This window comes from Thunnus maccoyii, chromosome 24 (genome assembly GCF_910596095.1).
Source record: "Thunnus maccoyii chromosome 24, fThuMac1.1, whole genome shotgun sequence".
Classification (NCBI taxonomy): domain Eukaryota; kingdom Metazoa; phylum Chordata; class Actinopteri; order Scombriformes; family Scombridae; genus Thunnus; species Thunnus maccoyii.
The window spans coordinates 9,150,748-9,167,090 of NC_056556.1; the positions used below are offsets into that span (position 1 = coordinate 9,150,748).

Genomic DNA, 16,343 nt, shown 5'->3' on the forward strand with positions numbered 1-16,343 from the left:
ACACATAGGACCAACCATGAATCGATTACCATTTTCAGTAATCGTAGCGGCTCGGCAAATGCATTTCCCTCGAATTACATCGGTTCCTCCACCTCACTTGCACAGATGTGTCACTTACTGGAGCTGATTAAGCTACCATCGAATCCCGACTGTTGTGTAGAGACCATCTCTCTCGATTCATCACAAGACCGCAGTTGTTCTGCTCCCAAGAAACACAGCGAGACACACGGAGATTCATTCTGAACACTTGTACTTGGTCAAAAAAAAAAAAAAAAGTGCATTGCTAATTGTGTCAAATTCACCAGAAAATCTCCCCCGGCAGACCGAAGGGAAATGTTATGATTAGACTTTGCAGGCAGTGTTGCCAGTGATTGTGTGTGTGTGTGTGTGTGTGTGTGTGGGCCTGTCTTCTCAGGTTTTAAAGGAAAATAACACTTCACACTAACCAGTTAATGCCGCAGCCCAGCCATCTACACACACACACATGTATACAACCTGACACACACGCTCTGATCTGCACGCAGTCTTCCAGAATTTTTGAGCACTTTCTTAGGGATTGCTGGTGTGAAGCAACAACATAAATCAATAACACATCTAGGCTGATCTGGGAGTGAGGGGTGTTGCCAACTGAGACCATTTTTTAACCACAGAGCGAAGACAGCATCAGCCTTTTCGCCTTAACGCTGGCGAGGGGCTGCAGCATTTGTCCTCCTCTGTACACTTGCCTAGATTTTTTTTTTTTTTTTTGATCAGTCAAGCAAAAGAACAGCCTTTGATCAGTGCGCTCTTGTTATACTGCTTTCAAGTGCGCCTGCATATCTGTTTTAAGTGCGTGTATCTGTTTGCGTAAGCCGGAAAATGTTGCTGGGCTACTAACATTTAACTTGAAGAGTGGCGAAAACATGACCTACAGCGTTACCCAGCAACGTCTTCTTCTCTTTATCTGTCTCACGAAAACCTCGTCATGCATATATCAGTTAAACTTTTCCTCATTTTTGCTTCTAAATGGAAATATTAACCAACACTGACAAATAAGCCCTTATTTCAAACATGAACGGAGGATATAAGGAGTAATATGGCACAATCCTGCAATAAAAATGGCCATCATAAAGTTAAGGTCATCTTTGAAAGCCCAATGTTTGCTCAGTGTCTCAGGAGCTGGGATAAAGGCTTAAATATACACTGAATGATGGCGGCGGAAAGCCACAAAGCTGGTGTAAATCCACCGCAGGTACAATGCTGGGATATAGCACCTGTTTCCATGTCTGCCGGGTGGCGTAGCATTTCAAGGTGTCTGTTTTTCTCCTTCACCTGAACACCAATTACAGTTTTTAACCGTGAAAGTAAAGCTCTTGCCTCAATTTTGGATTAAAAGTAATCCAGTACTCCAAACATAGAGGGTAAAGTATACAAAGATCATATTGTTTAGGCTTGCTGCTATGTTGGAGGTATTAGCTGATGTTGAAATCAATGGGGGGGAAAAAAGAAAAGAAATGCAACTCATAACATTTTTATTTTCTCAGTTAAAGCACTGAACAGCAGCCTCTGTGGCCTCAAGTGATAAATACATTACAGCCACCACAAGCTACTGGTCATACCAGACCAACTAAAGCATTAGTAGAAAAAAAAAAACCCTCAAGTGTATTGAATTGAGCAGAGGTGTCTTTTTTTTATTGCTAATGAAAAAGGAATCTTTTCATGTGAAGAATGTTTTATTGCTTCATTCAAAAAGTTACAGTCTCGCTTTGCAACTGAAGTTAATTGGAAAGAGAGACGATCTTCAACAGGTCTTTAATTTTGAGGATAATACTACTTTTAGAAAAATACTATAAATCTATGATACACTAGTGTCCTGTCCAACATATCAGCAGCATACAGAGTGTAAAATATATATGTTAGATAACATATAACTGACGAACTTTGACAGTAATTATGTATCAGCAAAAGAATCATGTTAAACTACTCGACAATGATGTAAAGATCCTCAAAACCGCAACAATACAAACTGTATTGATGACTAAGTAATGTGTACATCCAGTAACAGCTTACATGTTCAAACGTTTTGGAAAAAATCAACCGTTCATTGTTCATTCAGTGTCCTAAGCTACTGATTGAATGAGCAGAGCGACTAAAAAGCTGTTTATCTCCTGTGTATTGCGGGAGATAAAGAACCACAGGCATTAATAACTTGCAAAGACAGATGTTTTTAGTGTGACACGGATACAAAACACTGTGGATGTCGGAGATTTCTACAGCGGCAGAGCGCTGCTGTCCGTTGGGACTAGATACAACAAGTCAGGGAGGATTTTGGGGGCATTAGTGAGGTATCAGTAGCCAAACACACTCCTGTGATGTCTCCTCCTCTTCCCTTCCTCCCTCTGTTATACTGCTCGCCGGTGGCTTTTGCTTGGCCCCTCCTCTCTCATCTTTGCTCCTTTTCAGTCTTTTGTTTCCCTCTCTGTCTTTTCTCTCTCTTCTCTCTACCAGGATTAGCTATAATATCTACCGGGGAGACTGGGCCACTGGAATCCCAACCAAACCACGGGCTTACAGTTGGAAAACAAGCATTGAGAGAGGGGGGGATTAAGGATGAAACCCTGCTAAAGAGCAATGCGCACACGTGTGTGTGTTTGTGTATGCAATTGTGTGGGACAGACTGAGACAAAACGCAAGGGAGGGGAGGTGAAATGTTGTGGATTTTGAATATCTAAAGAACGCCCCCAGACGCCAAACCTCTGATTTCCCCCTCACCACACACACACACACACACACACACACACACACACACACATACACACATTGGGATCAGGAGCAGAGCCAGCACCTGTGGAACCGAACTAGAAACAAAACGAAGAAAAACAACAAAAGTCTGTCTCATTTTTTACCTGCCTACCTCTCTTGACTGCGCACACTCCTCTCTTTTGTCGTTCCCTCTTCGCCACAGACTTTTCACCCACACTCTCCTCACCCAAACGTTTCCTCATTCTCGGTTTTTCTCCCGCTGCTCCCCTCCTTTTCCTTTTCTTTGTCATAATAGCCTGCAGATGCTATTCATTTCACAAGCAAAGGTGTAGGTGGAAGCTTTCTACCCAGAGCAGCGCTTCTGCGAAATCGCTTTCCAATGCTCGTACGCGCACATACTCTATGGCTCAGTCTGATTTAAGCCAGCAGCCTTCTGTTTCCTTTTTCTTATTTTTTTTTATTTTTTTTTACTAGCCTTGGGCTTTTGTATACTCCTCAAATATCTGTTGCACTGATGACATCAAAAGTAGGAACACAGTAAGATAAAGAAGAAGAGAAGCTACAAGGAGTTCTTTTGAGGAAAAAAGGCAACATATTTATTAAGAGTTAGGATTTTAAAATGCAGGTGTCATTCTGCTGAAAAGGTTGAAAAGTGGTTTTGCCTTTCAGATGATTTTGTTTGTGCGACGCTATCATAAATTACTCTGTACACAGAACAATACGGCGCACACTGCAGCACACAAATCAACTTGAATGAGTCAGTCCACTGAAAACGACCATAATGAAGGCGTTGCCAATGATACTGCAGAACTCTCCCAGTCAGTGTACAGTGTAATTACATCAGTCTGTCGACAAATAAATGATTAGGTCTCAATAGTGATACAGCGCCGGTTCTTTCAGTGTTCAACCTTGGAGGAGAATGGGGGAGCCATGCTGAATGGCTCCTTTGTCTCCCAGTCAAGAAAATAAAGGGATGTAGTAATAGTGGTCATCTAACAAGATGTGCTGAATGACCTTGATGTAACAAGTCTCAATGGTTACCAAATAAAGACTCATTTAGTTTTTGTTCAGATTGATCATCACATAAAATGTACAGAGAGGACATAAAATAGCCAAATGAGCAAAGATGTCATGATACATGAACTCCCTTTTTCACTTTGATACAGTTTCTGATTGCAATCATTATTTGATATCAAAATAATTGAAGTAAAAAGCAAGTGAACAAAGAGGAAAAACTCAGCACAAAGGTCTGTTGTGATTGGAATTCTATACTTAGATCATATATTAACAAGAGATCCGTCTCCATGACAACTGAGCAAACTAATAAAGTCCACATGATGCATCTCAGATCTGCAGAAACTTTGCAGTAAGAGGACTTAATGCTACAATTTTTTTTGCCAAACCAAACTTGTTTAACGTATTTAACTATATGTTGACAACTGTCATGGTTATATATGTATATATTAATATGATTTTTGAGTGACACTGTTATCTCTCTTTCCGCTGTCACCTGTCAGTATTTTCTCAATTAAAAAAAATCTGCAACACAACAGACTTTCAGGATAAGGCTGGTGATATTCTATATTTTTATTATTGCCAACAAATCCCATGAAAAGACCAAAAACCAATAATGCATTAGTCTATCTCTCAATGCTTTTCGATTTCCCCACCTGATCTCTGGCACTCAACCTCACACTTGTTCCTACTAGAGGTGTTGCAATTCTCCAAATCCACCGTTCAATTCTCAGCACTGGCGGCTATACCATTGTTATCTATCAAGTCTTGATTAAAGATCAACAGATCATTGGTTTTATTCCCTGACAACTGCCATTTACATTTCCAAATTCTTCTTTTAAAGGATAGGCTACATGGTATCAAGTGTGATATATCCGCCATATTCTTTTGGAATGTACCACACTAAGGCTATATGGTCAAATTTAAATAATTTCACCAGTTAATCGGGAGCAAACTGTTAATCACAAAAACAAAAAGAAGAGCCACTATATGGCAGAAGGGTACTTAACAACAACGGTTTGAGAAAACTAAGTTTAGGTGTTGCACTTTGTAGACGGTCCCTGCAGATGTTTGCTGGACACGCACAAGTAGGCGGGGGTGGAGAGAATCCCTGATCCTTCTTTTGATTTCGAAGGTTGAAATTGAACTCACATTTTGATCGATTTTCAATTTAGAATCAAAATCGTGACACGTCTGTTTCCTACTGATGTAAATTCTTAATAACCGGTAAGAAATACACACTTTCATTTTCGCATGTGGACAACAATAGAGGTCTATAGCACAAAGGAATAAGCTATGTCAGCCTTTGATTGCCCAGACAATATCTGTTAAGTAATCTTTTCATGAGATTTGTCGACAAAAATATAGAATATCACTGATTATTCTTTAAAAACTGATGCGTCATTCTTAATTTCAGTTATTCTCCTTCTGTAGCGGCTGCGGCACACACACACATCAGAGAATAAAATATAAAGAAGAAGAGTGAGACAATCGGCAGAACCTCCACAAAACAATCAAAGGGCCGATACAGAGAAAGTAAGATGTGTAACCTCAAAATGCCACAGCAGGATGACGCCCACCTGGAGCCAGGAATGCAGACGGCAATTTTCACTTATTCTCTAAGGCTTCGTTTCTCTTCCCCAAGCTGCACTCAAATGGCTCAATGGCTGAGAGGAAGGACACCTGGCGCAGCAGGCGGTCCGATCGATACCCAGCAGTCTTTGGCAATACGAGGGGTCAGCATGTGCAGCGGTTGATTGGTGGAAAGCCCAAAATAACTTGCAGCTTGTCACGGCATCTCTGACCCCGTCATTGACACAACACTTGGCTAGATTGGAGCAACATCAACAAATAAAACAGCCAGAATGGACCAGATATTGGATTTTCAGGTCCTCAGCCGTTTGAGTTTTATCCATTTTACTTTCTGATTTTAAGTTGACATGCTCTGGTGCCGGGTTGGTGTATTGTGTTTGTTGAAATTGCTGTGAAATTGTTATCTGTATGTGTTTTCTGTGTCCCCTGCAGAGAGGAAAATACACCCCTCCTTTTACTTCCCTTTTGTAAAGCCTGCTGTGACGTATAGCACAAAAGTTGATGCACTTTTCAGGATGGAAGGATCCATGTGACATGAAAAGAGCAAACTGCTGTCTATAATGTTTATCGGATTTTGTACTGCTGGCATTCACCCTTTTTGGCTCTTCTGTATGTGGCTTTTAATGACACCAAATATTTCTTTGCTATTGTTAAAGAAAACGCAAACATCAAAGCCGATCAAACACAGAAAATGGGAGAAAAAAAATCACTTTTTGCACCAGCGGTTGCGTCTTTGTTGGGCATTAAATCGATCTAGAATTGAACTGTATCATTATTAAGATATGGTTTAGCTGCTCTAATCAATATTTTCATATAAAGAGTGGATCAAATGACTGCAAGTAGTGTTTAAAGGTCGCTGGTAATGAGAAACCGCTCTCAACAAATGTTTACCAGACACAACAGGCAGCTGTTTTCAGCAAAAAAGCTAAATCCACCGTATTGGTAACAAAGTTAGCGACTAATTGATGAACATAGTGGAGCATTTAGCAGGTTAAGAGACAAATATTTTTCTTATGAGTTGGCAGAAACCAAAGGAGAACTGAAATGAGAGTAAATATTCTACTTTATATTTATGAAATGGCCAGAAACACGACTCCAAATGAATGCTAACATTGCTCTGGGTGCTAGATGTATAAATAGGTTTGCTAACATTCGTTAAATCAACTTCATAAGCTGTCTAGCTTTTTGTGTTATGCCTCCAATGACCAAAACTCATGTTTTAATGTGTTCAACCTGGCAGACAAAAAGACAAAAGTCTATCTGACACAATTTCAAGGAATTCCCTCCATCTGAAGTCCTGTCCTAGATATTCATTCAGCAAATGAATGCACAGTGTAATGCAGCCCCACACACAATTGGCAGTTTTTATCCTGAGCTAGTGAGACATAAAATTGCTAAATAGCCACTCCTTTAAGAGGCCATCCCACCTAGCTGTTTATGAACCGGTCATTTCAACCATCCTTCACAAACAACGCCCTAAATCCATCCTACCGTCCTTAACACCTTAAATAAATCCCCCGTCCATCTGAGATGACAAGATAAATACCATCTACCTTCCCCCCTGACAGAGAAACCTGCCCACCCCAGGGGAGCCAGCATTCACTTCCCTAAACAGGAGATAAGGATAAGTGATGGTATGTGAACCAACAACAGCACTTAAAGATGGAGGAACACTTTTGAGAAATAGATTTATAAGGGAATTTCTGTCCCCAGATGAAGGGCAGTTATCATTACATGCATTTATGATAGCTGTTGATAAAGCTATGCTTAGCTGAGTTTGCTGGGGGATTATTTTACATTTATCTGCCTGTAATTATTTTCTAATTTATCAGGACAAACATAGCCTCTCTCTGCTGGTACTGGGCCAAAGCAGAAGGAAATATACCCTAAAACAAGTACAAAAAATACTGGTAGGTGTATTGTGTGGCTTGTTGGTGCATTTTATTTTTATACCTGGAAAAGAAACAACAAAGATAACAAAGATGTTACGATTTTAGATTCCTCCAGCGTCGCTACAATGCGAGCAGAAAGATTTTCCAGCTATCTAACATCAGCGGCAATCAGCGGAGTGTCAGCCCGTCAAAATGACAGAGCAACATCTTTTCTTTAGGCTAGATCATCTACGTTTCACAGACAGCAATCATATGTGGAGAAATCCATTGTCAAAGAGGCGGAGAGACTCATTTCTCTACGCACAAACAGGAAAGTAGACCAGAATGCAGCAGATGTGATTTGTTTTGAACGAAGGCAACTCTTGCTTCGGCTCATCTGGAAAGAGCGAGAAAAGAAGCTTTCACAAACTTAAGTAAAATCATTCTTGTAATAGATCATTGCAGATTGATGATTTTTGTAAGAGCATAAGAAGATACAGTTGGATTTGTGCTGTGCTAAGAAATACTTTAGTGGCAGACGTGCAAGCAGATTGATCATTTCGTGTTCAGTCACTGTGCACGTCTTTTTTTTTTTTTTTCAAACCTCAAGTCCCAAGCTTGTTTTTAAAATCCATTTCCCTGCACGCTGCTGCCACCTCCTAAATATATTTTGTCAATGATCCCTCTCTGTGCTGTAGTTGAAGGAATGTCAGACATGATTAAAAAATCACTCTTTTCAACGCTCCATTTTTGCCTGATTTCTCTTCCCTCTGAGGCACCGAGTATTCATTTGAGCTTGCAGATGTGAGATTAATATTGCTTCTTTTTATGGATATTAAGCGACATACCGGGCAGTTAAAAACCCTACTGATATCCATCGCTGAGAGAAAAGTGTCATTTTCAATCAGGATTGGATAGCCGCACAACACCTGTTCAAAATCTCCCCGAACTGTAATGAAGTGCAGCTAAGTGTGCCAAATGTAGGAGGAGTATCGCTAACAGCAGATGTGAAAAGGATGTAAGGATGGCTCATGTGGGGCTGCTCTGTGTTAGCATTGGAAAAGATTGGGTGAAAGGCTGGTCAATTGTAAACATTTCATGGTCACGGCGTAGTTTTCATTAGCTACTAAAGCAGATGTGACGGTCACCAGCAGCGGTCGTCACAGAAGAAGAAAGCGAGAGGGGTGTGGGCAAGATTTGTAGTTAGACGGGAAGCCATCGTGACGGGATTGTATGTTCCCCTTGCACAAACAACGGTTTCATTAGTTATGTTGGAAAATTGACCTCTATATATGAGCGCACACATGGATCATTCACCACAATGTCTTAAAGGGTCAATTCAGCTAAATTACAAAAACGTCTAGTGGTATGGTACCATGGAGAGAGATTGAGTTAGAGCAGGTTTTACTAAATAGTCCCTTTGACAATGTGCTTGTAGATCATCAAGAGTACAAGGACACATTGTTTGCGGAGAGACATGTTGCTGTTGTATCCTTGAATTTTATTTATTTTTTTAATTATGTGAGCACTACAAATGAAAATCCATTCACCACCAGATATTTATAGCAGTTTGTTCAAGTTCAAACTTCATTCTTGACCTTGGAAACAGCTTTTAAGAAAACAACCTTACCACAGCTACATTCTGTAGCTTTCCTTGAGCTTTCAGTCATATCACATGATCTTCATCAGCATATGGAGTTGTCTGCATCCAAGGTCCAGAATGAACTTTGAGGTTTTGAGCCAGCATGGATAAGAAGTCCCTAAAAGTGCTCATAAAAATGTAAATCAAACCATCTAATATACCATGACAACTCGGCAAACTTCATGAAGATCATGTGGTTGAAAGCTCCAGAACTGCTACTTAATGGACCTTATGGGGAGATTGTTCTCTCAACCAAAGTTTTTTGTAGTTTAGTGACAAATAAAACCTTAACTGAAGGTCTGCTTACTTGATCTATCAGTTGCATTTCACCACATCTGCTGACAAAGACCATGAAGGTTGGTTGAGGGCCAGTGAAAATACCAGTAAGTATACCTTGAGTTATAATTAGTTTTGTCAAACTACTGTTTCCAAGGTCATGAATTGAGCTCTCACAGTCATGTTTTTAGTCATCATTATTCAGTTTAAAGCAACAGTGCATTACAGTAAACCACAAATATCACTGTATACTTTCAATAATTTGTGTTTAGTGTTGCATAAAGTGGATTTAGTTGGAAAAGATCACTGTGTCTGTTGGGGCTCAGTTTGACCTTGGCGTGGGGGCACGTTGGCACATCATGGCCACTTAGGCAGCATGAAGTTGGGCACAGAGGAAGCATTGGGTAGGAAGGTGTAGGCAGGATGCCAAGACGGAGCTTCTTTGGTATTCACAGCTCATGAGGGAGAGGCTGATAGGTTGGCTGATGTCGAGATAATGGGGAGGGGAGGGGGCATGGAGAAATGGGGAAAGAAATGAGAAAAAAAGAGGTGGAAGATGGGCGAGGGAATGAAGACAAGGGGACAGACAGAGTGGAGGAAGGGGAAGACGGAGATCTGCTGTAGTTTGGTTTGACAGCATCACTGCCTGTGGTGGAAAGGGTGGGGGGGGTGGGGGAGAGGGGAAGGAGGGATAGGAATGGTGTTCTCCGACCTGTTTCTAATTTTATCTCTGCCTTCCATCTTGCCCACAACCTTTCTCCTGCTTTCTCCCTTGTTTGTCCCTGAGGTCTTTTGTTTAATTTCCCCTCTTGCATCAGTTGTTGTCAGGTATTTTCTCTCGTTTTCTGTCTGTCATCGTCTGTCTTTAATTCTCCTCCTTTTTATTTGTGCACCGTACCTAGGTTTGTTGTCTTGTCATTTCCAACATGTGGCAATTCAGCTTTTACAGGCTGTCATTTCCTCCGTCTCCTGCTCCAGTCTCACTTTATTACTGCAGAACAATGCGGCTTCCACACTCCAGGGGCTAGTTGCCCTTTAGATACGCATGGGCCACGGAGGTACATCGCTCCCAGCTCTGTTCACCTTCAAATACCTGTTAGAATTGCAAAATTATCAGTTCTTCCCACTGTGGAAGGAAGAAATGACCTAATATGTAAAACTCTATTTAAGATGACATCATGTAAAGCTATTAAAAATCAAAAGTTGCCAGATGAAAGAGGCTCGGGCTAAAAGCTAGTAGTGGGTCTAATCGTGTTACATTCTGCCTCGCCGTGTTGGATCCCCTCCCATGTGTCCTGCCTTACTCCACATTCAGAGATCTGATATGAATTTTTGTGTAAACATTGCAGAGATAGCAGAGTAGGAGTGGGGCTATTTTAGATTCTGCAAAAAAAGAGGAGGATGGGAGCTGAAGGAGGGCTTATTAGCCATGATCCTATGACATCTTTGACATTTTGAAAATGCATTTTTTCTTCACTTGGCTCTTGTCATGATGTCAGGATGAAAGCATATATTTGATGTCAAATAGAAAATGGCATGTTAGCATTTTTTGGAAATTTAAATTCCACTGAGCGCTGCCAGATCACAGCCAAGCAAAGGGTTGCTTTTGTTTTTTAAATCTGGAGCAGCGTTAGCCAGAAGTTTTCACCACCAAAGGTCTAATGTAGAAACGTCCTCCCCCATAACTTGGCAAGAGCCTGATGGAAGAAATACAACATAGTAAAATATAGTTGTAAATGCTGTAAAATGTCCAGGTGTTGCTTTAATTTCGGAGGGAAAGCAAGCAGCAGTGGGTGATGGGAAGTTTTACACAGGGACCGATTCAAGGGGCTGATGCCAAATAAACATAGGCAGAAGGCAGCAAGGAGCAAAATGAGGTGAGACAGCAGCACTGATGGAGGATGCTGTGTGTGTGTGTGTGTGTGTGTGTGTGTGTGTGTTCGTTCGCCTGCAGCTCTCATTAAGGACATCTCTCTTTCCAACACCAACCCCTACTGTGGTTTGGAATAGACACACACACACACACACACACATGCAGAGAGACACTACCCAAACCTGATAGATGCTGGTTGGGTAATTCTGCCACATTAGCTATCAATGCCTCAGATCTCCCCCTCACGTCTCTTTATTTCAAGTTACGCAGCGAAGAAACTAATTAATGGACTCTGTGTCTCCTCTTCAGAGACCATTAGATTCACTGCTTATTACTATTCAAGCTGGCCTGTTCTCTGAAATACATCTTCCATTATGACTTTATGCTTTCACGATAATCAAAATACGCTGTAATTATGAGTCTATGCTTTTGAAATATATATAAGCCGACAGAGCAACATCTCAGTATGCATGTGGCTACACACGCAAAGTCTTTTCTGCATGCCGATGTGCAGGCCCGTGGGCTCACCTGCCTCGCAGCTGCACAACGTTGCTGTTTATCAAAACACACGTGCACAAAATCAGATTAAAGGGACATGGAGTATGTTGCAGTGGAGGTTTTGAATTGGGGTCATAACTGTGGACGGTTTCTTAAAGAGCCAGCAACTAGTGTGTATGTATAAAACAGCAAATGTCAATAAATCCATCAAACTAAATGCCAGGCATATGCTAAGGAAATGTCATTGGGTGTTGGGACCGCTATCCGGAGGGGGTGAGGCTGCGGCACGTGTCACCTGCTTAGAAAGGCACAGAGCATGCAGAGATATGTGTGAGGTGGTAACAGGCGGAGAGATGGCAGTTCATTAGGTGATGTTTGGAGCCATGGACAGGCAGCAAATTAAAGGGAAAACCTAAGGAAAGACACATGAAACTTCCATACAATTACACAATTCACATCCTACCATGGTCTGTGACACTCTGTGACCCTTTGCTTTTAGAACTCAAAATTCATGGTCATTTTTGAAACAGTAGGTCCTTCAGACATAAATAGACAAAAGCATTAGCTCTCATTCAACATTAGCTCTCCTTGTCATCTTGGTGAACTTCCCCAAATCCAATAAAGAGCAGGACAGAGTCACTAATGTCACCTTGAAATGATAGCGATTAATAGCATCCACACCTTGGATGTGTCGGTCCTGAACAGGGCTTTGTCTAATGTAACCTTAAAGGGGACATAACATGAAAAGTTCCAGGTCTATATTTGTATTCTGGGGCTCTACCAGAATATCTTTGCATGATTTAAAGTAAAAAAAAAAACTCCTTGTTTATCTTATACTGGCTCTTAATGCAGCCCCTCAGTTCAGCCTCTGTCTGAAATTGTTTTACCTCCTGTGTCTTTAAGGCCTCCCTCCTGATGAGCCCACTCTGTTCTGATTGGTTAGCTTCAGATGGCTCCAGAGGCTACATAAACAAACAACAGTAGCAGGCTTTCACTTCTTTTTCTCATTCTTTACTCAAAATGTCAACCTCCCAAATACAACGCAGCACAAGTTGGAGCCAAAATCCAACTCGAAGTATATGAGTGGACAATGTAAACAACCTTAGCAACAAAAGCTACAGAACGGACAGCTGTTTGTGGGCATGTGCAAACGATCTGATGTCATCACAAGGAGGAAGTGGAGCTAACTTTTTTCAAATGGAGAATTCAGAGCAGGTTGAAGCCCTGACTTTTGACTTTCAGGGAGCATTTTTACAGATGTTCACCTCATGTTTGGGAACTTTGTCCATGTTTAACATCCAACATCATAACAGTACATAAATGACAGAAAGTCACAAAAAGCATGTTATGTCCCCTTTAAACTCCACATAATATTGTAGCTGGTTAGTGATATGCTAACTCTTCACCTGGGAAGTAATGCTAGTTCAATACTGAAGGTGTCTAGTTAGCCATGCTAATGTTTGCGGCTTGAGGCAGAGCAGACAAACACACAGTTCAATCTATTCCTTACTCCCTTTGCACATGTATCCTTGATTTTGGAAAGGCGTTTAAAAAAAGACACAAGCCTCCAAACTCTTTGAAAACCAAATATCCTTCCACATGTGGAGAAAAACACATTTGACACATTGCTATCCTGATGGGAGTTGTCTCTTCCAGGTTGACAATGACCCCATCTACAGGGCATGAGGGGTCCCTTACCGGCTGTTCACACTGTTCAGCACTTTGAGACACTTTATGTTGCTTTTGCCTTTAATTTCTCACCCATCTGCAACATTCCAGATACTAAAGTGCTGCAGCCTCACTGCAGAGCCTTGCACAGTTGGATCTGGTTCATGTATTGAGTTGTATGTTACACACTTCACACCCCTTTGTTTGTAGCTAACACCTCCCTGTCCTCTGCAATTTTACCAGGTGTCATACTACCCAAGTCCCTGAGCAACACAACAGCTTACTGCTATTTCATTAGCTGGCATTAGATATGCTGTCTATAAATAAAAATGGATTGCACCACCCACATAATCACATGCACTATTATTGGCTGGACCACAGGGACCAGCCCTATAAAATGTCTCTCCCTGGCTGACTGAGTGACTAAACGATTGGTCGACTGAGAGATGAAGTTACACCATTGGTGGCCGGGTGTCACCACTTCCTGTATCCGACGTTTCCAATAAAAAAGCCTCTAGTGTTTCATACACAGTCCAGCCATATACTAGTCTTGTTTCTTCAGTAGTAGTTTTGTCAGCAGTGAGCAATTTCACTCAGCCTCTCCTGGATTTCTTAAACAGTGACAGAGATGCCATGAGGAGAGAAATGTTTGTATGTGTGTGCAACCTTCAGTGTAAGTCACTGCACTAAATAAGTGTGTACACCTCCCTCCGCCTGCATCAGTAGCCCCTTTCATATGATGCAAACTGACACCTAGCAGGTAGCGACTTTAATATTAAAAGCGTGGGTGCATGCGTAGGCATGTGCACTCTAGAGTGTGTGTGTGTGTGTGGCTATTACCAGGAATAAATCCCTCACTGAGATGCTTGAGTCTTTCTCCATCACTAACTTTGATGTCTATGCAGGCTGTCACAGCAGCCACATGGTTTACTATGAATGTGGATAAATGTTTACAGTAAATTCCAGCAAGGCAACATTTTTTTTTTTTTTTTGCATGTGAGCAAGTGAGCCAAAGAGGGAGAGCAAGCCAGAGATAGGAGGATCATAACTGCTATGACTCTAGGCATGTACATTACATTAAAAAACCCAAACCCAGCGGGAATTGAGGTCATTTAGAGTGCTGTGAAAATATAAAACATTCATGTGCAAGCGTTGACCCACCAGCTATGTAGCTGAGTTGGTGAGCAGAGCTTACATGCATCAGATATGACATTTCAGGGATTACACACACAAATATGCTGTTGAGGCATGTCAGTTTTTCATGTATTTCAGTGGACTAGCTGGTTTGCAATTTAGATAAATGCTGTTGTGATGGAGCCTTGTTTAGGTCTGTTTTTACTGATTCATATGATCTAACCAACAATTTCAAGGATGAATTTTTGATCCTCAAAGTTTGGCATTTGAGGAAATAAGCTTAGGTTATTTAGTTTCTTGTCAGTTAAATGAGAAGACGATACTATTCTCATGTACGCTAAATATGAAGCTACAGCTAGCAGCCGGTTAGCTTAGCTTGCATGAATACAACAGGAGAAACAGCTAGACTGTCTCTGTCCAAAAGTAACAAAATACACCTACGAGCAGCTCTAAAACTCACTATTTAACATGTTATATCTCATTAGTTTCATCTATACTAAAGCTGAAGAGTAAAAACAACAAGCTGTAATTTTATAGGCAGACAAATTCAGACTAGCTGTTTTCCCCCTTTTTACAGGCTTTATGCTAAGCTAAGCTAACACCTCTTGGCTGTAGCTTCTCATAAAACTCTCAGCAAGAAAGCCAATAAGCGTATTTCTGAAAATGTTGAACTATTTTCTGAAGTTCTAGCGCTGTGGATTATCTATTTATTTGTATTCCTTAGGGTTTTTTCTGTTACTAGGTAAAGCCAGCAAATAAAGCAGTTGAGGCTGATAGCATTAGAAATCAATTCTTGATGTGAAAATAAGTGGAGACTGGTGAGGTCAGCACAGCCAGACATTCTCCATCTGGCTTTCCAGGGCTGCTTTCTAACACGCAATGATTAGCAGAAAGTATCAGCGGTTTGTTGTGACAGAGTGCAAGCAGCTGACATCCTGCTGTGCATTTCGAGTGCCTGAAGTTCCTGTTAAACCTACATCTCCAGAGCAACCTATCTTTCAAAAAAAAAAAAAAAGCACCACTTTTCTGAATTCTTATCCTGATTATATCTTGAAGAGATGAGCAAGTCCCTCTTTGACTTTGTTTTCAAACAACAACCGAGCCGACTTAAAAATGTCTCAGGGGTTCAGCATCCCTTTGACACCAGGATCTGTGGACTGTGTTGTGCAGAGCGGGAGCCGGATAGAAGAGCAGCACAGTCAAAGGATTAACATTAGAGCTAGTGGCTAAAGCACTGCCCACAGGTCAGATTAACAGAATGTAAAGCTTGCACCCCTTACACCGCACTTTGAAGTGGGGCTTACAACCTCAGCTTTATCCCGTCAGGAAGTGAAGTCAATGGTGAAAGGAAGCATCATTCAGATTTTTTTTTTTTTTTTTTTTTCATTTGGCATGTGGGTTTGCTGAGGGTGGGGGGGGACAAGAAATGAAGGATCACAGCAGTAAGCAGGAGCTGGCAGTGACTCCAGCTGTCACTGAGAGTAGGCAAGTGTTAGCTGAGGTTAGGAAAGTTATCCCGGTGTTAAACATTATCTGCCTGTTCCCATGTGCCTATCCATTGCAGAACACTTTTAAAAAAAACTGAAATACTCACACCTTTGAAGGACCTTCAGACACACAAGTGCACCATTTCTTACTTTAACCTAAAGGTTGTACCTCAGTTAGAAATAAGAAACAGGTGTGATGATATTATTCCATTTTGCATCCCGAACAGTGCTTTTCAGTTAAAATCAGCCTCTTTTCCCTTCATCATGAGTAGGAGTTTAATCAAATAAGCTAACGTGCACTGGTATTAATTAATAATTTTGCTGTTTTTGCTGAAATTATCTTGTTTTTATCATATTCAGTTGGTTAGCCAAGGCCCCTAACTAGAATTGACAGAATGAATGCAGTCCTATTTGTCATTTTTTTGTAAAATTAATCTTCTAAGACATATGCCACATGCGGTTCAATTCCAACAGCTGACCTTTGTTACGCAGCATACCCTCTCTTGTTTCCTGTCATCTCTCAACTGTCACTATCTAATAAAGTA

General features: G+C 41.1%; 1 protein-coding gene and 1 long non-coding RNA gene across 11 annotated transcripts in view; both read left to right on the top strand.

Annotated features, from left to right (window-relative positions):
• Nucleotides 1-16,343, top strand: part of LOC121892291 (neural cell adhesion molecule 2-like) — a 434,533-nt gene that overhangs the window by 251,232 nt on the left and 166,958 nt on the right. The gene's annotated exons all lie outside the window — the stretch shown is intronic.
• Nucleotides 6,712-7,721, top strand: LOC121892293. The gene is made up of 3 exons (XR_006094367.1): nt 6,712-6,983; nt 7,182-7,259; nt 7,347-7,721. It is a non-coding gene; the product is annotated as an uncharacterized LOC121892293 (long non-coding RNA).